The following is an 8,250-nucleotide window of genomic DNA, read 5'->3' as shown; positions in this document are numbered from 1 at the left end:
GAGGGCTGTTTTTCATCACCGTGTTTAAGTGTGATGCAGTTAAGAATCCGCAGATTTTCAGAAATCAGGTTCAATGCCTCACGCACACTGACAGGTCTCCTCTCATTGACGACTTTCTTCCTTCTGTAATGAGTTTCTTTTCAGCCTTTAGGAGACATTTCTTCAGAAAACTCATTTTGCTTCCAGCATCAGTTTACTTTACCTGCACCAGAAATAGCCTACGTGTGAGGGGCTTTGAATGCATCTGCACTACATTACCAAAAACATTAAGAGTGTTTGAGATGACCGAGGCGGACCCGGCACTGTGCAGATCGCCTGCAGCACGGTGCATGCTGGTTAGTTTCTGTCACTGACGTCAAGTGTGAGCTCTCAGCTCTATTTGGAGAGAAAACCTCTTGAATGCAGCAACATCTCCACGCTTGACCTCTGGGGACTTCAGGAAGTATCGCGGGAAAAGTGCGGGTTCTAGGCGCCTTCCTAAGCCAGGCAGCCAGAAAATAGGTACTGCGCTGGCTGCAAGCCGCCTTGGGGACTACAAAACAATGCATTGTGGGAAACGGTGTCCTGAAAGTTCTTGTAGTTCGACTTGACGCTAATCAGGAATAACTTGCGTTAAATGAAGGACATCGGTGTATTTTGTAACTTTTTCTGGAAGCTAGTGAATCCATGATGAAAAAATAAACAAGATTTCAAAAAATCTGTGGTTATGTGTGTTATTGTTGTCTTTAAAATTAACTTTAATTTCTATTTTATTTGCTTATTTGGGGTAGTGCACATGAAACTCATCCAATGGCAATTTTTTTTAATCTGTTTTACTCTGGCAGATGTTAAAAATAATAAGAAAGACATAACAGCACAGATCACACTAAGGAGAAGTGGCATATTAAAAGTCAACCGAATGTTAAGGACAACCCTCCACTCCTTGTTCTCGTACAGTCTCACCCTTCGTTCATCCCGTCCCCGCCTGCAGTAGCTTGATCTCGCTGACGATGCAGGCGAGGCGCTGGGTCATCTCAAACACACCTATTGACTCACCCATCCAAATGATCAGAATCTGGTGTTTTAATCACCTGTCCTGACCACAAGTGTATAAATCCGGTCCTCAGGCATACAGACTGTTTTTACAAACAACAGTGAAAGAATGTTCGGCTTGCAGGATTTCAGTGAATTCCAGTGTGGAACTGTGATAACTGTCCAACAAATCCAGTGAAAGGTCCTAAATCTTCCACAGCCAACTGTCAGCTCTATCAGAACAACATGGAAGAGTTTGAGAACAACAGCAACTCAGACACCAAGTGGTCGACCACGTAAACTGATGGAGAGAGGTCAGAGGATGCTGAAGGTCATAGTAGAAAAGAGGTCATAGACTTTCTGCAGTCAATTGTTACCGAGCTCCAATCTTCATGTGACCTTCAGATTAGTTCAAGTACAGTACACAGAGAGCTTCATGGAATGGGTTTCCATGACAGCAACTGCATCAAGCCACACATGACCAAGTGCAATGCAAAGCGTGAATGCAGTGGAGTAAAGCATGCCACCACTGGACTCTAGAGCAGTGGAGAAGTTTTCAGTTAACACCACCTGTGATCATTCACGAGACCAAGGATGGATTCTTGTGGATCTGACTTATCTTGTGTGAGCCACAGGTCTAGGCTCTCAAATCTGGCATCTTGAGGTAAGTGGCCAAGTTCACTTACATCGCCTGCTGGCGTAGATCGAAGCCAGCTGATGCCAAGAGAACTTCTTAGATCCACGATAGACTTGGCTTCCTGTGATGAGTGCAGACTTTGTAAGCAGTTATCAACAGAAGCAGTTTTCCACAAAACTTCCAGTCCTAAACAGGATGGCTCTATTCTGCAACCAGGCATTGAAGAGTGTACGTGGCACAGTAGGGGCTGCATGTTGTGCCAAAGGGGAGGACTTGCGACTCAAAAACTCTTGGAGGTTCATCCACTTGTAGGTCAATTGCCACAGGAACTTGAGAAGGGAACAAACTTCAGGGAAGAGGCGGGCCTGATGGAACGTCCCCTTGATGTCAACACTGACTGCAATGGGGTGCTCTCAAAATTTTAACGGGACTCCAAGCAAGGAAGTCCTGAGGGTGGGCCTAGGTAGGAGGAATTAATTCAGGGACTATCCATGATACTCTTTAGAGCAGTTGAAGACATTTCCCATTATGGGTAACGAGATAACGGGGGATGTACCACTCTCCCTGGTGGAATATTTCTTGAGTGACTTCCTTCACAGCGCCTGGATCTAGGAGCTTCTATATCTCCTTTTTGAACACCTCAGCTTATTCAGGGTTCCTCAGGAAGAACCCAGAAAAGAGTCCTTTGGTGCAGCTAGCATTGGCTTGTCTGGTGGTGCAGCAGTGAGGTGGCTTTCACTTCTGTTCAGATTGTCTTGACTTCAAGCAAGGCCACACACTCTGGTCCTGTTTGAAACGAACAACTTCCCTTTCAGGTCGGTGTGGCACAGTGGCATGTTGTCCATTTGCCAGAGCCTCTCCACATGCTTGTAATGCTCTTCAAGCTTCGATGGGGTTCAATGGGGTTGAGGACACTGCACCGCGTTGGTAGGCCGCCTCAACAGGTGAACTGGGCCTTGGAGGATCCACCCAATTCTTGTGTGAACTGACAGGCTCAATTGGTGTGAGGCTGGTCAGAACCGATAAGGAGGAACGGTTCTGCGTTTCTGAGAGCAGGAATGGGAAGACCATGCAGGTGCCTGAACTTCTTCTGTAGGTGTTCAATGGAATAGGTATACTGGGCAAGCCTGAGGTGACTAGCTGTGAAGGCCCTCAATCTTGTAGCTGGTATGAGGTTTAGCCTCTGGGGAGACATGAAAGGTCACAGCAAATCCATGCAGGACCTGGATGTCATGCCGGACTGTGCAAAGCGGAAGATCTTCAGGTGTCCCCTTTATGCCCAGATCTTTGGCTGTGGATGGTAGAAGCATGGACCTTTCAGACCAGTCATCCAGAATTGCAAAGGCGCTCAGTGTTCGTTCACCATAATGGATGAGGATCGAAACCACTTTCAGCATGACTTGGCTTCCGCCCCCTGGTCGATCTAGGTAGAGCGTCTTTGAAGCTGAACTGGTTAAGCAGCTCTCCAGTTTGGCCATTTCATTAGGAAGTCTTCCAGTCTTTGTATTGATTTCATGAAGCGCCAGGAGGTGCTTTCCTTTGCACATGCTGCAAAGTTTCTTTAATGTCCACTGGGCAGCAAGGTGGGCTCATGCACACTGCCAGCAACAACTATTGACTTGTATCCAGTCCTTCACTTGCTCTTGGAGGGTTTGGCAACTTCCCTACACTGACTGAAATAATTTTCATTGCTCTCACAGTAAGCACAATAGGCCTTGTTCTTTAACTTCTACTTGTTGGAATCTTTAGGTGGCAGGGTTGACTTTGGCTCACTAGCACCATGAAGGACTATTACACTTTGTTTGTCTGCACCACTCCCATTCTTCATACTCGGCCTGTCTCTGGTGGTCTTCGGAGTGGTTTGGTTGTCGAGCCCTTGGCACCATAGTATAACTACTCTGATAGGTCAAGTAAGGTGTAGCTGGCTCCTGCCTATAAACTGGTGCCGGAGAAAATCAGCTCCAGAGGGAAGCTAGCTGAGGAGATATACAACATGTGAACTACAGTTCAGTTCAACCTCATCTTCACGTCCCAAGGTTTGGAGCAGCCCCACCAGGGACTATATTTGGAGAGCAAACCTCTTGAAAGCAGCAACATCTCCACGCTTGACCTCTGGGGATTTCAGGACACTGGCTATCTTCTTTAGGACGAGCTGTTGTCGGTTGGCCAAACTCATCATGGAGAGCTGCCATGGTGTCGGTGTAGGGAGTCGGTGTGTTAAGATAAGCGTCAACTATGAGCCTGGCTTCATCAAGCTTAAGGTGGTCCACAAGTACTTGGTATCTGAACAGTTCAGTGGTGTTAGCGGGAAGCAGATTCTCTGAGGCAATGAGAATCCCTGGGGTCTGGATTTGTGAACTAAGGAATGGTAGGTTGAGGCCCTCTTGAATTGTTCAGGTACTGCAAGTGTCATGCCGGGGTTAGACAGCCGGCTTGATGCTGCTCTTGTAGTTGGGGAGCTGGGCTGAGTTTACCTCTTTATATGGGATGCAGCTGGTGGCATATCTCCTCAACGAGGACTTAACAAAAGAGAACAGGGAGAATCAGGAGAACCTGTTGCCTAAAATCAAGAAAGCACATAGGTGGCTTGTCTTGCTGGAGGCCGTGGGTTTATCAACGGGTCAGAAGTTCACCCATAAACTTGAATTTTTTTGATCGTGTGAGGAGTTCTGTGTTCTCCAGGCTCTCCAGACTTCATCCAGATGGGCTGGGGGACAGCTGGGGATGCGAGACGACCCAGAGGCATGGTCCACTGCCAGGAACAGACGAGCCACCTGGAATCTCTCCCACTCCAAGACGCAATATGAGCCAGTGACGAGGTCCACTTCCAGGAAGTAGGAACAGAGCAGCTCCAAAAGCCAGGCCCCTCAGAGGATATTTTACAGATGAAGGCTTCAGATCAACATGAATAATGGCTTTTTAAGACATTTACGTTGTGTTACTTTGGTTAAAACCTTCATAATCATATTAAAATACTACTGGGGACGTTTTTTTTAATTAAAAAACAATTCATAAGGGGACTTTAAAGCGGCCATACAATGATTTTCTTAAGCTTTTCAGAGTAAACTATATCCATGAATATGATTAAATATTACCTTTGGAACACTTAAAAACAAATTATTTATTAAGAATTAGTTATATTTCCTGAGTTTTTTCCTACCCATATGTTCAATAAATCCTTCCTACCCGTGATTTTGTCCTACCTACGCTTACTGCACATGTGTAAATCGGAAATACGTCATCTTTTTCAGATTTAGCGGACTGCCCATAAATCTGTGCTACCCCTCGATCTTATGATGAGTTTAAGCTGTCAGACCCCTTTCCCCCGGGATGCCATGCTGCCTCGCGGTAAAGCTGTCGGGGCCACCCCAGGAGGTCGTGCTGCCTCCCTCTCCAGTCAAGCTGTCTGACTGCCCTCTGAGGCTGCGCTTCTCTCATAATTCTATCCTACAGTACTCCGCCCATAATTCTTTCCTACCCTGCTGTGTTTACGACCAAACACAAAAACTGTACATTCGTTCATATGCAGTATGTAGGATAATCTGATAAGGTAGGACATTTGGATAGCTATAGCTATCAGTTTGTTGTCTTAATTCAATTTTTTATTTATATAGCCCAAAATCACAAAGGAATTTGCCTCGGTGGGTTTCAAAAACTTTTAGGCTCTTAAAGGAGAATAAAAGTCTAAAGTAACAAACACCTGTATAAGCTGGAATTTATTAAAGACAGGACACAACTGGAAGATATACGGAATTCTGCATCTAAAATGAAAGTATTTTTTTGGTGATCCTCAATAGCTCTATGAATAAATTGAGTGTTGTGTTAGTCCGGGGGTTGGGTTGTGCGGGTGCTGTCAGAGCAGATTCTGCCTGGGTGGTATCGTGCTTACATCAGCACGTTTCCACCCGCTCGTTTTCGTGGGTATGAGAAGGGCTGCTGCAGACAGTGCAGGTTTTTAGAGGATTACTTTTAAATACATGAACGGATCAAAATACCGTTTTGGGGTTGTTTATAGTGAGGAATGAACAGTAGAATGTATTTAAAACCTCAAAAAGTAGAATTTTCACGGTAGGGCCCCTTTAAAACTGCTCAGATTTCTTTTATTGGTGCTGTTCTCAATATTGCACTATTTTTTAAATAGATTTAATAGCTTTTATAAAATAAAACTTGTTTTTGTGTGTTCTTCACTGTTCAAGGTAGTGGTGGTTTTTACATGGCACAGAGCGGGGAGTAACCACCCTAAAAAACTGATTTGGTGGAGACATTTTTTGTCCTCGCTATCAACAATAATTTCCAGAATCAATTTGATGGACTGACTTCAGAATTTTAGAAATGTTTTGCTGAAGAACTCTCTCTCTTTCTACATCAAGTGTTTTTAGAAAGAAAGAAGAACGAACAGCTTCCTACAACATTGACTCAAGGCTTAACTACTTCAATTCCAAAATTGTGAAAAGATATTTCATTCTTAGACAACTGGTGTAAAATATCACTATTCAACAATGATTTTAGGATTTTTGCAGCAATCTTGGCCAAAAGACTAAAATTGATACTGGACTCAGTAATTGACGAGACCCAGTCAGGTTTTATGTCAGGAAGACATATAATGACTAATATTAGGCTAGTTTCGAACATTCTTGATTATCCAGACATTATACATGATAATTGCTTTTTTTATTTTTAGACTTTTACAGAGGATTTGACACAGGAGAGATATTCATTTTGTCTTGTCTTAAAAAATTGGTTTTGGAGAATATTTTCATTCGGCTATTGTTACACTATACAAAAACTCTAATGGTGCCACACAATTAGCAGGTGCTACGTCTAGGACAGGGGTCTCAAACTCAATTCAGCCGGGGGCCGCTGGAGGCAGAATCTAGGTGAGGCTGGGCCGTATCAGGATTTTCACAAGAAAATCGCTGAGAAATCATTCCAGTGTTCTCAAATATCTTTATTTTTAACACAAAATAATGAATAAATAATGAATGACATGTATAGATCTTTGTGTGTGTTGATTTATATATATATATAAAAATAAGGGTAGTTAATGTCCGTTTCTGAAATAGTTTATATTGAAGATTAAATTTAAGATATATTGCTAGAGGGTAGGATTAAAAAAAGTTTTTTAAACTTTTTCCTACTCCATTTTGAACTACATAATAGAGGTGTAATGTTTTTATTTATAATGTATATAGAATTTTCTGTTGTTGTTTTCTTGTTTTTTACCATGTACATTAAAAGATGAATAAAAAAAAAATAATAAATTAGTAATAAATAAATCAAATAATAATAATGACCATACAACAGATACAGACAACTGAAGAAACCACATATTGACTGACTAGAGAAAACTCATTATTTTTGTTCAGTTTCAAATGTCTGTATTAACAGATCCTCCTTCAGAGTTAGAGAAGCCCAGATAACGAGAAAATCTTTGAAGGATTTCATTTTATGTAGATTTTTGTAGAACTCCTCATAATAAATAAATCTGACCTTCAGTGGTGGACAAAAGTGTTGGTACCCCTCAGTTAAAGAAGGACAAACCCACAATTCTCACTGAAATCACTTGAAACTTACAAAAGAAACGGTAAATATTATTATTATTTTTTTTAAATTAAGCAATCAAAATCAGCCATCAATTTTGAATTGTTGATTAACATAATTATTTTAAAAAAACAAACTAATGAAACAGGCCTGGACAAAATGATGGTACCTCAATGAAAGATTGAAAACTATTTGACCAGAGTGACATGATTAACTCAGGTGTGTCCTTTAATTGACATCACAGGTGTTTTATTTGTTGTTACTTTTGTAAGTTTTGAGTGATTTCAGTGAGAATTGTGGGTTTGTCCTTCTTTAACTGAGGGGTATGAACACTTTTGTCCACGTCTGTATGTGTCTTCCATTCACTGGAGGTGTGGGGTGCTCGTGCACGCGCCGGCTGCATCAGCGCGCATTCGGGAGCTGCTTTCCATTGGGGTTCTATTCAAACGTACGTAGCAGAATATCGGACTTCTACTCGCGTTTGCATGGACTGGAATGCGCGCCGGTGTGTGAACCTTAAAAGTCACAGACACGCGCGCGCAGGTGCGAGCCAAGCTCAGGGTCACATGTCTGACAGGCGGGTGCTGCGGACCGCCGCGCGGGGCGGGCTTACAGGTTTGAGGATCGGAGCTTGTGGAGTTCTGGTTAGGAACAGTCAGCACGTCAAAAAAACGTATTCTTCGACATCATATATGTCTCTCATTCATTCTGACAGAGACATCCACAGACGGAGCTGGTAGCCCCTTCGACACGCGGCACGGCGACAGAAACACATTTTTTGACAAGCCGCGAGCAGCAAATTCCCCGCGCGGGGCACGAGAATTTGTCACACAAATCGCGTTTGGTGCTTCCTGGCTCCTCCTCCGCCCAGCTGATTGGAGGAAGGAATGAATGATAGACAGAGGTACTGGACTGCCCGCCGATGTCCCGCCTCCAGAGTCATATACCTTACTGTGATTGGTTCGCTCAGCTCCGCACACAACAACTGTCATTCATATCAACCTTGCGGGCCGCACTAACAGTAATCTTTCATATGAAGACGCGGGCCGCAAATCATCATC

The sequence above is a fragment of the Oryzias melastigma genome, linkage group LG11 (genome assembly GCF_002922805.2).
Source record: "Oryzias melastigma strain HK-1 linkage group LG11, ASM292280v2, whole genome shotgun sequence".
Lineage (NCBI taxonomy): Eukaryota > Metazoa > Chordata > Actinopteri > Beloniformes > Adrianichthyidae > Oryzias > Oryzias melastigma.
Note: the sequence above shows the minus strand (reverse complement) of the source record.